The sequence below is a fragment of the Vicugna pacos genome, chromosome 20, assembly GCF_048564905.1.
Source record: "Vicugna pacos chromosome 20, VicPac4, whole genome shotgun sequence".
In the NCBI taxonomy this organism is placed as follows: Eukaryota; Metazoa; Chordata; class Mammalia; order Artiodactyla; family Camelidae; genus Vicugna; species Vicugna pacos.
This window is the reverse complement of record NC_133006.1, coordinates 3,034,162-3,045,492: the sequence shown is the minus strand read 5'-3', so window position 1 is coordinate 3,045,492 and position 11,331 is coordinate 3,034,162. Positions and strand designations below refer to the sequence as shown.

The window sequence follows — 11,331 nt, the reverse complement described above, 5'->3', positions numbered from 1 at the left end:
ACTACAGGAACTTCCAACCGGCACTAGGAAACAGACTGAGAAACCAGAGTAAGTGTTTCTCCTGCAACCCGTTCCCTCTGTGCTGGATGAACGAACGTCTCTCCACATGGTAACTAATGAGAGATAAGTGTGTGTGAAAGCCGTCCTTCACCTAGCTTGAAGGGAACACAAAGTTTCTTTTCATTTGCAAACTCTACTACATACAAAAATATAGGTAGGTATAAGCTCCAACACGGTTTCACAGTGAGAACAACAGGAACTTCAAACCGGCACTTGGAAACATACTGAGAAACCAGAGTTAGTGTTTCTCCTACCAACCTTTCCCTTTGTGCTGGATGAACGAACGCCTTTCCAAATGCTCAGTTCTGGGAGGTAACTGTTTGTGAAAGCTGTCCTTCACCTAGCTTGAAGGGAACACAAAGTTTCTTTTCAGTGGCCAACTCCCCTCCATACATATTTATGGGGAAGTACAAGCTCCAACTCGGTTTTACTGTGAAAACTGCAGGAACTTCAAACCGGCACTAGGAAACAGGCTGAGAAACCAGAGTAATTGTTCCTCCTACAATCCTTTCTCTTTGTACCAAATGAAATGTCTCCTCTCCACATGCTCAGTTCTGAGAGGTAAGTGTGTTCAAAACCGTTCTTCTACTTACTTGTTGAGAACACGTACTTTCGTTTCAGTTGAAAGATACACATGCGGATATACTTTCGTTTATGTTGCACAATGGATACGTGTTTCTGTTGGAACCCTCACCCTTGTTTCTCAGTCTGTTTCATGGTGCCGATTTTAATTTCCTGCAATTTTCAATGTAAATCTGTGTTGGAGCTTATACCTCCCCATATGTATTTTTGTAGTGTTGTTTCCACCTGAAAATCTCTTTTTGTTCCCAGAAATCTAGGTTATTATCAGTTTTCACACACACATCTCTCTCATATTTGAGCATATGTAGTGTCGTTCGTCTATCTATCATTAAGTGAATGGGTGGCAGTTATAACACTTACTCTTGTTTCTCATTATGTTTCCTAGTGCCGCTTAGACTTTCATGCAGTTTTCACTGTTAAATCGAGTTCGAGCTATTACCTCCCAATATATATGTATAAATTTTTTTCCTGTAGAAAGAAACTCTGTGTTTACAACAAGTCAGGTGATTCACAGATTTCACACAGACTTTTTGTCAGAGTTCATCATGTGGACAGACGTCCATTCATCTAGCAGAAAGTGAATGGTTTGCAGTAGTAACACTTCCTCTGGTTTTTCAGTATGTTTTTTAGTGTCTGTTTGAAGTTCATGCAATTTTCACTGTTAAACCGAGTTGAGCTATTACCCCCATATATATGTATGTAGATTGTTTTCCCACTGAATGAAACTCTGTGTTCCGTACAAGCTAGTTTATTGTTGGCTTTCACACAGTCTTAACTCTCAGTACTCAGCAAGTGCAGAGACGTTTATTCATATAGCATAAAGAGAATAGGTACCACTAGAAGCTCATACTCTGATTTCACGGTATGTTTAATATTTTCCGTTTAAAGTTCATGATGTTTTCACTGTAAAACCTTCTTGGAAACTGTACCTGCCAATGTATATTTATGTAGTGTGTTCCTCACTGTAAACAAACTTTGTGATCCGGAGGAGATTTGTGATTTTCGGCTTTCACACACATTCAATTTTTGAAACTGAGAATATGAAGAGGGATTCGTTCATCTACCCTAAACAGAATGGATTGCTTTAGATACACTTACTCTGGGGTCTTAGTATGTTTCCTAATTCCGGTTTGAAATTGATGCATTTTTCACTGTAAAACCGAGTTGGAGCTAATGCCATCCCATATATATATATACAGTGGAGTATCCCACTCAATAAAACTTTGTTTTCCAAACAAGCTAGTGGTTGACTGCTTTCACACACACTTAATTCTCAGAATTGAGCATGATGTGTGACGTTTTTTCATTTAACATGAAGGGAATGTGTTGCTGTTGAAACATTTACTCTGGTCTCTCAGTAAGTTTCCTATTGCCGTTTTGAAGTTCATACACTTTTCACTTTAGACACGAGTTGGAGCTTGTACCTCCCTATATATATTTATATAGAGTAGTTTCCCACTGAAAAGAATCTGTGTGTTTCCAAGGTTCTAGTTGATTGACGGCTTTCACACACAATTAATTGTCAGAATTGAACATGTGGAGAGACGTTCGTTCTTTTAGCAAAAAGATAATGGTTTGCAGTAGAAAGAACTACCCTGGTTTCTCAGGATGTTTCCTAGTGTCCATTTAAATTTCATGTATTTTTCATTGTAAAATCGAGTTGGAGGTAGTACCCCAATATATATATATATATATATGTAGTGTTGTTCTGCATTCTTTAGAAACTGTATTTTCCCTTCAAGCTAAGTGATGTTTTTACATTTGCACACATTCATCCCTCATTACTGAGCATGTGTAGAGGCTTTCGTTCAATTAGGATGAAGGGTATTCTTTGCAGTTGAAACACTTACACTGGTTTCTCAGTCTGTTTCCTCATGCCAGTTTGAAGTTCATGCAGTTTTCACTGTAAAACCGTGTTGGGGCTAGTACCTCCCCATATAAAATTATGTCATGTATTTTCCCCATGAAAAAGATTGTGTTTCCCCAACAAGCTAGGTGATTGACTGCTTTCACACTCACTTACTCTCAGAATTGAGCGTGTTAAGATACGTTCTTTCATCTAGCATAAACAGAAGAGGTAGCACTTGAAATAATTACTCTCGTTTCTCAGTATGTTTCCTAGTGGTGGTTTGAAATTCATGCAGTTTTCAGTGTAAAAACGACTTGGAGCTATTACCTTCCAATATAGATATATGTAGAGTATTTCCCCACTCAAAGGAAACTATGTTATCCCTACAAGCTAAGTCACAGTTTACATTTGCACATATTCAACACTCAGAACTGAGCATGTGGAGAGGCGTTCTTTCAACTAGCATTAAGGGAATGATTTACAGTAGAAACACTCTGTGTTCTGAGTATGTTTCCTATTTCGGGTTGAAATTCATGCAGTTTTCACTGTAATACCGAGTTGGAAGTATTACGCCCCCATATATAGGTATTTAATGTTGTTTCCCACTGAAAAGAATTTGTGTGTTCCCAAAAAGTTAGCTGACTAACGGCTTTCACACACATTTAACTCTCAGATTTGCACATGTGTAGAGACGTTCATTCATATAGGATAAAGGGAATAGTTAGCAATAGAAACACTTACTGTGTTTTCTCAGTATATTAACTAGTGCCGGTCTGAACTTCATGCATTTTCCACTTTTGAACTGACTTGGAACTAGTACCTCCTCATTTATACGTATGTAGTGTATTTCCCAAATCAAAAGTAACTGTGTGTTCCCTACAAGCTAAGTGATAGATGGCTTTCACACAGAGTCAGCTCTCAGAACTGAGCATGGGGTCAAGCGTTTGTTCTTCTAGGATGAAGGGAATTGGTTGCAGTTGAAACACTTACGTGGTTTCTCAGTTACGTTTCCTCGTGCCAGTTTGAAGTCCATTCAATTTTCATTGTAAAATCGTCTTCAGTCTAGTACCTCCCCATATATATGTATGTAGTTAGTTCGGCATTAAAAAGAAACTGTGTTCCCTACAAGCTAAGTGATAGATGGTATTCGCTAGCATTAAACTCAGAACAGAGCATGTGGACAGGCTTTCATTCATCTAGTATAAGGGGAATGGGTTGCACTAGAAACAATTACTCTTGTTTCTTAGTATGTTTCCTAGTGTCGGTAAATTTGCTGCAGGTTTCACGGTAAAACAGTTGGAGCTAGTACCTCTCCATATATATGAACGCATTGTAGTTTCCCACTCAAAAGAATATGTTTGTTTCCAACAGGCTAGGTGATTGTCGGCTTTCACACACACTTAACTCTCAGAATTGAGCATGTGAAGTCTGGTTCGTTCATCTAACATAAAGGGAATGGGTAGCATTAGAAACACTTACTCTGATTTCTCAGTATGTTTCCTAGTGCCGGTTTGAAGTTCATGCAGTTTTCACTGTAAAATCGACTTGGAGCTAGTACCTCCCCATATATATGTATGTAGTGTAGTTCTGCAGTCAAAAGAAACTGTGTGTTCTGTACAAGACTAGTGATAGATGATTTCACACACATTCCACCCTCAGAACTGAGCCTGTGGAGAGACGTTCGTTCATTTAGGATGAAAGGAATGATTTGCCGTAGAAATACTTACTAAGGTTTCTCAGCATATTTCCTTATACCGGTTTGAATTTCATGCATTTTTCACTGTAAAACAGAGTTGGAGCTAGTGCCGTCCCATATATATTTATATAGTGTTATTCCCAACTCAAAAGAAACTGTGTGTTCCCAAAAAGCTAGGTGATTGACGGCATTCACGCACACTTAAGTCTCAGAATAGAGCATTTTAAGATACGTTCATTCATCTAGCATAAAGGGAATGGGTTGCATTAGAAACACTTACTCTGGTTTCTCTGTTTCGTTCCTAGTGCTGGTGTGAATTTCATGCAGTTTTCACTGTAAAGTCGACTTGGAAATATTACCTCCCATATATATGTATATATTGTTTTTCCCCACTCAAAAGAATCTGTGTGTTCCCTACAAGCTAACTAGATGGCTTTTGAACACATTCATCTCTCAGAACTGAGCATGGAGAGAGGCTTTCATTCGTCTAGGATGAGGGCAATGGGTTGCAGTAGAAACACTTAGTCTGGTTTCTCATTATTTTTCCTTGGTCCGGTTTGAATTTCATGCAATTTCCACTGTAAAACCAGGTTGGTGCTAGTATCTCACCATATAGATATCGTGTAGTTTCCAATAGAAAAGAAACTGTGTTTTCCCAACAAGCTAGTTGTTTGATGGATTTCACACACATTCAACTCTCAGAATTGAATATGTGTAGAGGCGTTCGTTCATGTAGCATAAATGGATTTTGTAACTTTAGAAACACTTACTGCGATTTGTAAGTATGTTTTCTAGTGCCGGTTTGAAGTTCATGCAGTTTTCAATGTAAAATCGTGTTGGAGCTACTACCTATCCATATATATATATGTAGTATAATTCCACACTCTAAAGAAACTGTGTGTTCACAACAAGATAGGTCATTGACTGATTACACGCACATTCAACTCTCAGAATTGAGCATGTGGAGACGCGTTCGTTAATGTAGCATAAAGGGATTGAGGAGCCATAGAAACACTTTATGTGATTTCTCAGTATGCTTCTTAGTGTCAGTTTCAAGTTCATGCACTTTTCTCTGTAAAACCGAGTTGGAGCTAGTACCTCCCCATATATATTTATGTCGTGTATTTTCCCACTGAAAAGAAACTGTGTGTGCCCAACATGCTAGATGATTGACGGCTTTCACACACACTCAACTGTCAGAATTGAGCATGTGGAGAGGCGTTCGTTCATCTAGCATAAATGGAATTTGAAAGCGAAGATAATGACCTATGTTGGTAGGAAAACAGTAAAGGGAGCATTAATTTTGGGCCTGTATAGTTATGGTCAGCATACATGACAGAATTTCATTTTCAGCAGAAGATTTCTTTTTTTTAAGCTTCAGAAAACTTAATTCTTTCCTGTAACTGGATATAGATAGTGAATGTTTTAAAGTCTTTAAGTAACTGCTTTAAAGTAGAATTGTTACTTTGCTTTTGGTCTTTAACCTAAGGGAATATCCAGAATTCCAGTGGAAGTTCAAAAGCAAGGGTCTGAACCTTGCCTATTACTTGTTTTAAGTACAGTAAGAATAACTGTAGACTAGGGTACTGTGGATAACTGAAGGGCTGCTTGGATATGTTGTATGTAAGTTATATTTTCAAAAATTATTAATATCATGAAAATCAATCAACCTTGGTGATCTATTTGGTATAATTTAATCTTTAATAATGTAGATTTTGATAGCCCTTTTATTTATGTAACTTATGAAAATAAGTTGGCTTTATATAAGTACTTTCTAGATAAATGATTAAATTTTGGGTTTTTTTTTATCATTTTCTTCTTAAAAATAGGATATTAATTACACAATATGTATTTTCCTTCAAGTTCATACTTTTTTCCCTAAACTATCTTGACTTGTTTAGATAAGTTAACCCATAGTCTTATTTATTTTAAACACTCAGTATGTTCTTCTGTCTGTTGCTTTATTAGAGAGCAAGAATTCCTTATTATTTTTAATAAAATATACTTGCAGGAAACTATACTGGCATTCTTTCATTCACAGAGTCAAGCAATGATTCCTGTTTTGTTAGATCAGGTGTCTAAGCCTCTCAACTTCCAAAAGATTAAATGGACAAAGTTAAAAACGCCATAAATGATCGACTAAGTAAGTTTATTGTGTTCCTTGATTAAAAGTATAAATATGGGTCAGCCTTAAATTCGGATGTAAAGCTGTTATGAATTACATGAGTCTTCTCCAAAATTCTTTTTTTTTAAATTTTTTATTGATTTATAACCATTTTACAATGTTGTGTCAAATTCCAGTGTTCAGCACAATTTTTCAGTCATTCATGGACATATACACACTCATTATCACACTTTTTCTCTGTGAGTTATCATAACATTTTGTGTATATTTCCCTGCAAAATTCTTTAATTTGGGCTTTAAACCCTCCAGTAAAATACTGGTTTGAAGGAAGTGGAAAGTTGAGAAATGATTCAATCCAAATTCTATGGGAATAAACAAAGCTAAATGTTTCAGTCATTTTTGGAAGCAGAACAGATATGTTTTCTGCACCATATGATTTTAATAGTATTCATCTGAACATACGGTTTAGACACCATGAGACCACAAGACAACAAACAAGATATCAGGTAAAGCAAGAAAAAAAACTGAGGGGATTTTCTACTGAAAAATTTCCCCCGACTCAAACTAATAGAGAACAAATCTGATGCCACATTGGATCTGTTCCTTTAGTTTGAAGCACTGTGCCCTGTTTTCCAGGCTTAATCTTGCTGGCTCTGCACCTTTTGTAAAACAACGTTGCCTTTAGACTAAAACCTACAGAAAAGCCTATTCTTGGGGCTCTGACCTTTAATGATGTTAGAACTTCTGCACTTATGCAGGGATGGCAAGTTGCAAAATAGAGAATAACCTTTGTTTTGTTGGAGGTTTACAGGGACACCACAGCCTGACCTACATGGATGACTGCAAGAACAAAGAATGCCTGCAGCAAGAAGTTTACACAGCCAACCACACCCCCACCCCATTTTAGCTTAAAAGTGGCCTGAATTCTGACTTGGGCAAGATGATTCTCCAGGACATTATTCCCCCATCTTCCTGGTCTGCCAGCTTTCTGAATAAAGTTACTAAAACTTGCTCCAAAACCTTGTCTCCTGATATACTTTTTTTATCACTGCTTTGCAACGAGCAGAACAAGTTTGGCCTCTGTAACAGAACCAGCTTTGTCATTCCATCTGATGTGAAATCTCTCTGGGTGTACACGTGCTTGCCTGCTGCTGGTGGTGGTGGTGGTGGTAGGCAAAAATATTTCACTTCTCCTGATTTCAATAGGCTAAAATTTCCTGCTATTTAAGTCAACTCTAGACTTTTACAGAATCACCTGCAGACGTGCTTCTGGAAGCTAGAAAAATTCCAACAATGAAAATAATTGTATTGTCTCCAGACAAGATACTTTTCCTCAAAACTGAGTAGCTGTGAGACACACTTCAGGAGTAAGGTAGATGCAGTGTGCTTCATTTCCCATGTTGTTCCAACACAATTTTCCAGTTATATCAACGTAAATTAAAATCTGTCTTCAATAGCAGATGCTCTGGCATGATACAACAATGTCAATTCCACTTATTTATTGAGCCAGAGCAGTTTTAGAGTAAATGATTTTATACCAAACTCCTGCTTGATATACTGTCTTCTCCCTGGTGGCTAATTCCTTCTTCTTTCTTCCTAAAAGTTCTCCTGTTATGGGAAGTTAGCCTTTATTCTGCACATTCAATTGGGAAGGCACAAATTAAATATATGAGGGGATGACATGCATATTTAATTCTTACTTATACATAAATACAAGCACAGAGGACCTGTGTCTTGGAAGGCGTCACTTCCTAATGTGGGCAAGAGGATGGTCTATAATTCAATCAATGATCTAAAAGCAGTTCTCTAGGCTATAATAAAGCAATGCTTGAGTTATAAGACAGAACAACCCCTGTATATGAATCAGTGGCACCAATCAGTGGGGGCACATGTGTGCACACACACGCCCATGCACACGGAGCAGCCTTGGAGACACTCCATCTGTGCTGATGGAGCAAAGTCATGTTGGGGAGATGAGGAAAAAGTGCCTAATACAATCAAACCACAACACCTGAGGAATGGGTAATAGGAGTCAATTGAATTTTCTGGTTAGCTGAAGGTCAAAGAATAACACTTTTAGTTTCAAACGTCATTACTAAAAATTTTCTTAAAGCACAGGAGCCTGTTTTCCTACCTTGCTTAGTGTCATATGGCACATTAAACATGACACATTCATGCTTCTCTGACTGTGGAACGGGAAAGGCCTTGCTGTAGTATTCTGAATATTAGTCTATGTTTTGCAGCACAGTGGATACTGAAAATGGGGCAATTTGAGTGAATGGGAATGGACATAACCTAGCAGTCATTGACTGTGGGGGATTTGCCAACTTTCTCCAAAAAGCAGGGGTAGCAAGCAAATCAGATAAATTGAGGGATCTTGGGGTGGGGAGTCGGGTTGACTGGCAGCTGGGTGGTCTCAGGTAGCTGTTTTACTGTGTAAAATAGTGACTATGATCCACAGTGACACATTGTCAAATTCTTGTGCCTGTAGCTGTGATACCTGGCCAAGTCTGTGCAGCCAATTTTATCGATGGTGCATAATGAAAATAACTAACATTCCCTTAGGACCATCTTATGTGACATCCATTCATTGACTCACTGAATTCCCTAAGCACAGTTTTTGGTACATAACAGTCTTAAAATATGAAGCAGGGATAAAATGAAGCTCTGAAGTGTTGAAGCCTTGCCCGAAATCATGCAGATGGGAAGACGCCTTGCTGGGAGCTAAGCTTGGGCCAGACTACAGAACCTGAAGGGCCCAGCAAGTCCCCTCACCCAGGAACCTGGCCCACAGCCACTGCCAGGCCCTGTTCTGTTTCTATGAGTGCTCATGGGAAAGTGCAAGGGACTTAGCGTAAATATGACTTGATTAAGGAATTCAAACTGGGATAGCCTTTTGTTGGGGACTGTAACCTGGGAGTGAAACTGGCAGTGAAGTAAGGGAGGAAACAGCCCTGGTTGTAAGAATATTTCTAGGGAAGAAGTCTCCCTGATGGGCTGGCATGGGAATCGCTGTGGTTGTGAGCCCCCTGTTGCCCTGTGGGGGTGTGGGCAGGGAAGGAGAGAGACTGTTCAGACTGGTCAAAGTCAGTACAGTTTGTAAACAGCTGAGTTCTGTTCCCTCACAGCTCAGACACATGCAGGACATGAGGATGCTTAGCTAATGACCAACAGTGAGTAGCAAAGGCCAAGAGTGGGGTGGGGAGGAGAGATGGGACCACCTTCTGGAAGAACCTCTGCCCCAGGGGTCCAGGAATGTAATGAATGATTGGGGATGCACAAAGGGCTTGTATGGCCTCATCATGTTTTTTCTTCTTTAAACTGATAGTCTGGAATATATGGTAAAATACGGTGGAATGACTGCTCTTATTTTAGTTTCTACAAACTCATAAATGGATGTATTTCTATCTCCATTATACAAGCACTGCTGGGTAACCTTTAGAGCCATGTGAGGATCAAACGAGCGAGTACTTATTAATACTATTACCATGTTTCTACTGAATTAACACTTCAGCAACAGTATAATGGCCACGCTTCTTAACAACTGCCTCTGTAAGAGCTCTTGTAAGCCACAAATAATAATTATGAAGAAAATATATTAAAATAATAGAAATTAAAGTTACAACAAATATGTTGTTTATAGCGATGATAGTGTCAGCTTCTCCCTCTCATATTAAAAAATACCCAACACTGGATTCCTTAGGAAGCAATGCCAATGCATGTTTGGACTTTTCAAAGTCTTCAGACCATGAAGCCTTTTTACTCACATTGGTCCACCACAGCCAGAATTGCTGTTCCTTGCATGGTGGGCTGCCACGCTGCGATGTCCTAGGCTTTTTCTGGCACCATGCGTCTATACTGGCTAGTCAAGTTTCCACATACCCACTCTGATTTGCAATATATTGTTCTCCAGAGCCAACAGAGGGGCCACTGGAAAGAGGCCACAGATAAGTTGGTGAACCCAAACTGAATACCTGTTGAAGGAATGGATACACAACATGGAGTGGTGGATGGATGGAAGGACAACATCAATTCCTTTACTCCTGTAAAGAGAGAGGGGCAAATGGTGAACTAAATCCCAAAGAGAAAAGACATTCATGGTAATAATAATGTTCAACAGTGAAAGAATCCAAACAAAAGGCAAATATAAAATATCTGGGAAGAAAACTCATTACAACCTGTTTCTTTCACGTATATACCCTTAGTATGAATAACATACTTAAAAATCTTCAACCAACCATAGTTATTTGCTGGCAATAAACTTGGGAATCTTGAAGCATATTATTCACTCTCAGTGTTGAAATAATACAATCTTGGAAGATGATTTGTCATTGAGGATTAAGAAAAAGAATATTGTGGTTGTATATAAGAATTTAAATAGGAATAAGGATTGTACTTTTGGGAAAGCTCTGCATAGAGAATGTTGGAGGAAATGCACTGTATATAGGCAAGTGAGCAAGCTCCCTTGAGTCTGGGAAGGTGAGTGCAGCACATTCAGAGAGTCTATGAAGTTATTACAAGTCACAGTAAGGTATGCAATTAAAGTGTCTTCCTAAGCAAAATATCCTTCTTCAGGAATTTTTATCTTGATATTTCTATGATCTGTGTGGTCACAGGAAATCAAAGTTATGGTGGTGGCTTAGAAGTTCTTTTCTCTCTGTAATTTACAGGGCATTGCTACAGATCGGGCAGCAGAGATCTGCGGTAAGCTATTCCATGGGGTGGGGGAGCGGTTAGAAATGATAAGGCCAGAGATCTAAAAGACTTTTAGACCCTAACTGGCAGACTTTTAAGTAAACTAGCACAGGTATGTAACTAAGACAGTGGATGAGATACAAGTTTGTAGTCCCTTTAGTGTTACTGCTCAGTCAAGGGATAAGGACCACTGTGGCCAGGAACGGCAAGACCGTGGATGGGGTGGATGGGTAGGAGGAGCTGAAATTTGCTTCTGACCTGAGAGGCAGGGGTGTGTTGCAGAAAAGCCGACAGTGCTGTAAAGATGCAGCAGGTCCACAGCCCA

The 11,331-nt window shown here is 38.9% G+C and overlaps 1 long non-coding RNA gene across 1 annotated transcript; it reads left to right on the top strand.

The window, feature by feature from the left end:
• The first annotated feature begins 521 nt into the window (after positions 1-521).
• On the top strand, positions 522-7,433 carry LOC140687564 (uncharacterized). The gene is made up of 3 exons (XR_012061949.1): positions 522-621; positions 6,229-6,330; positions 7,115-7,433. It is a non-coding gene; the product is annotated as an uncharacterized lncRNA (long non-coding RNA).
• The last annotated feature ends 3,898 nt before the right edge of the window (positions 7,434-11,331 follow it).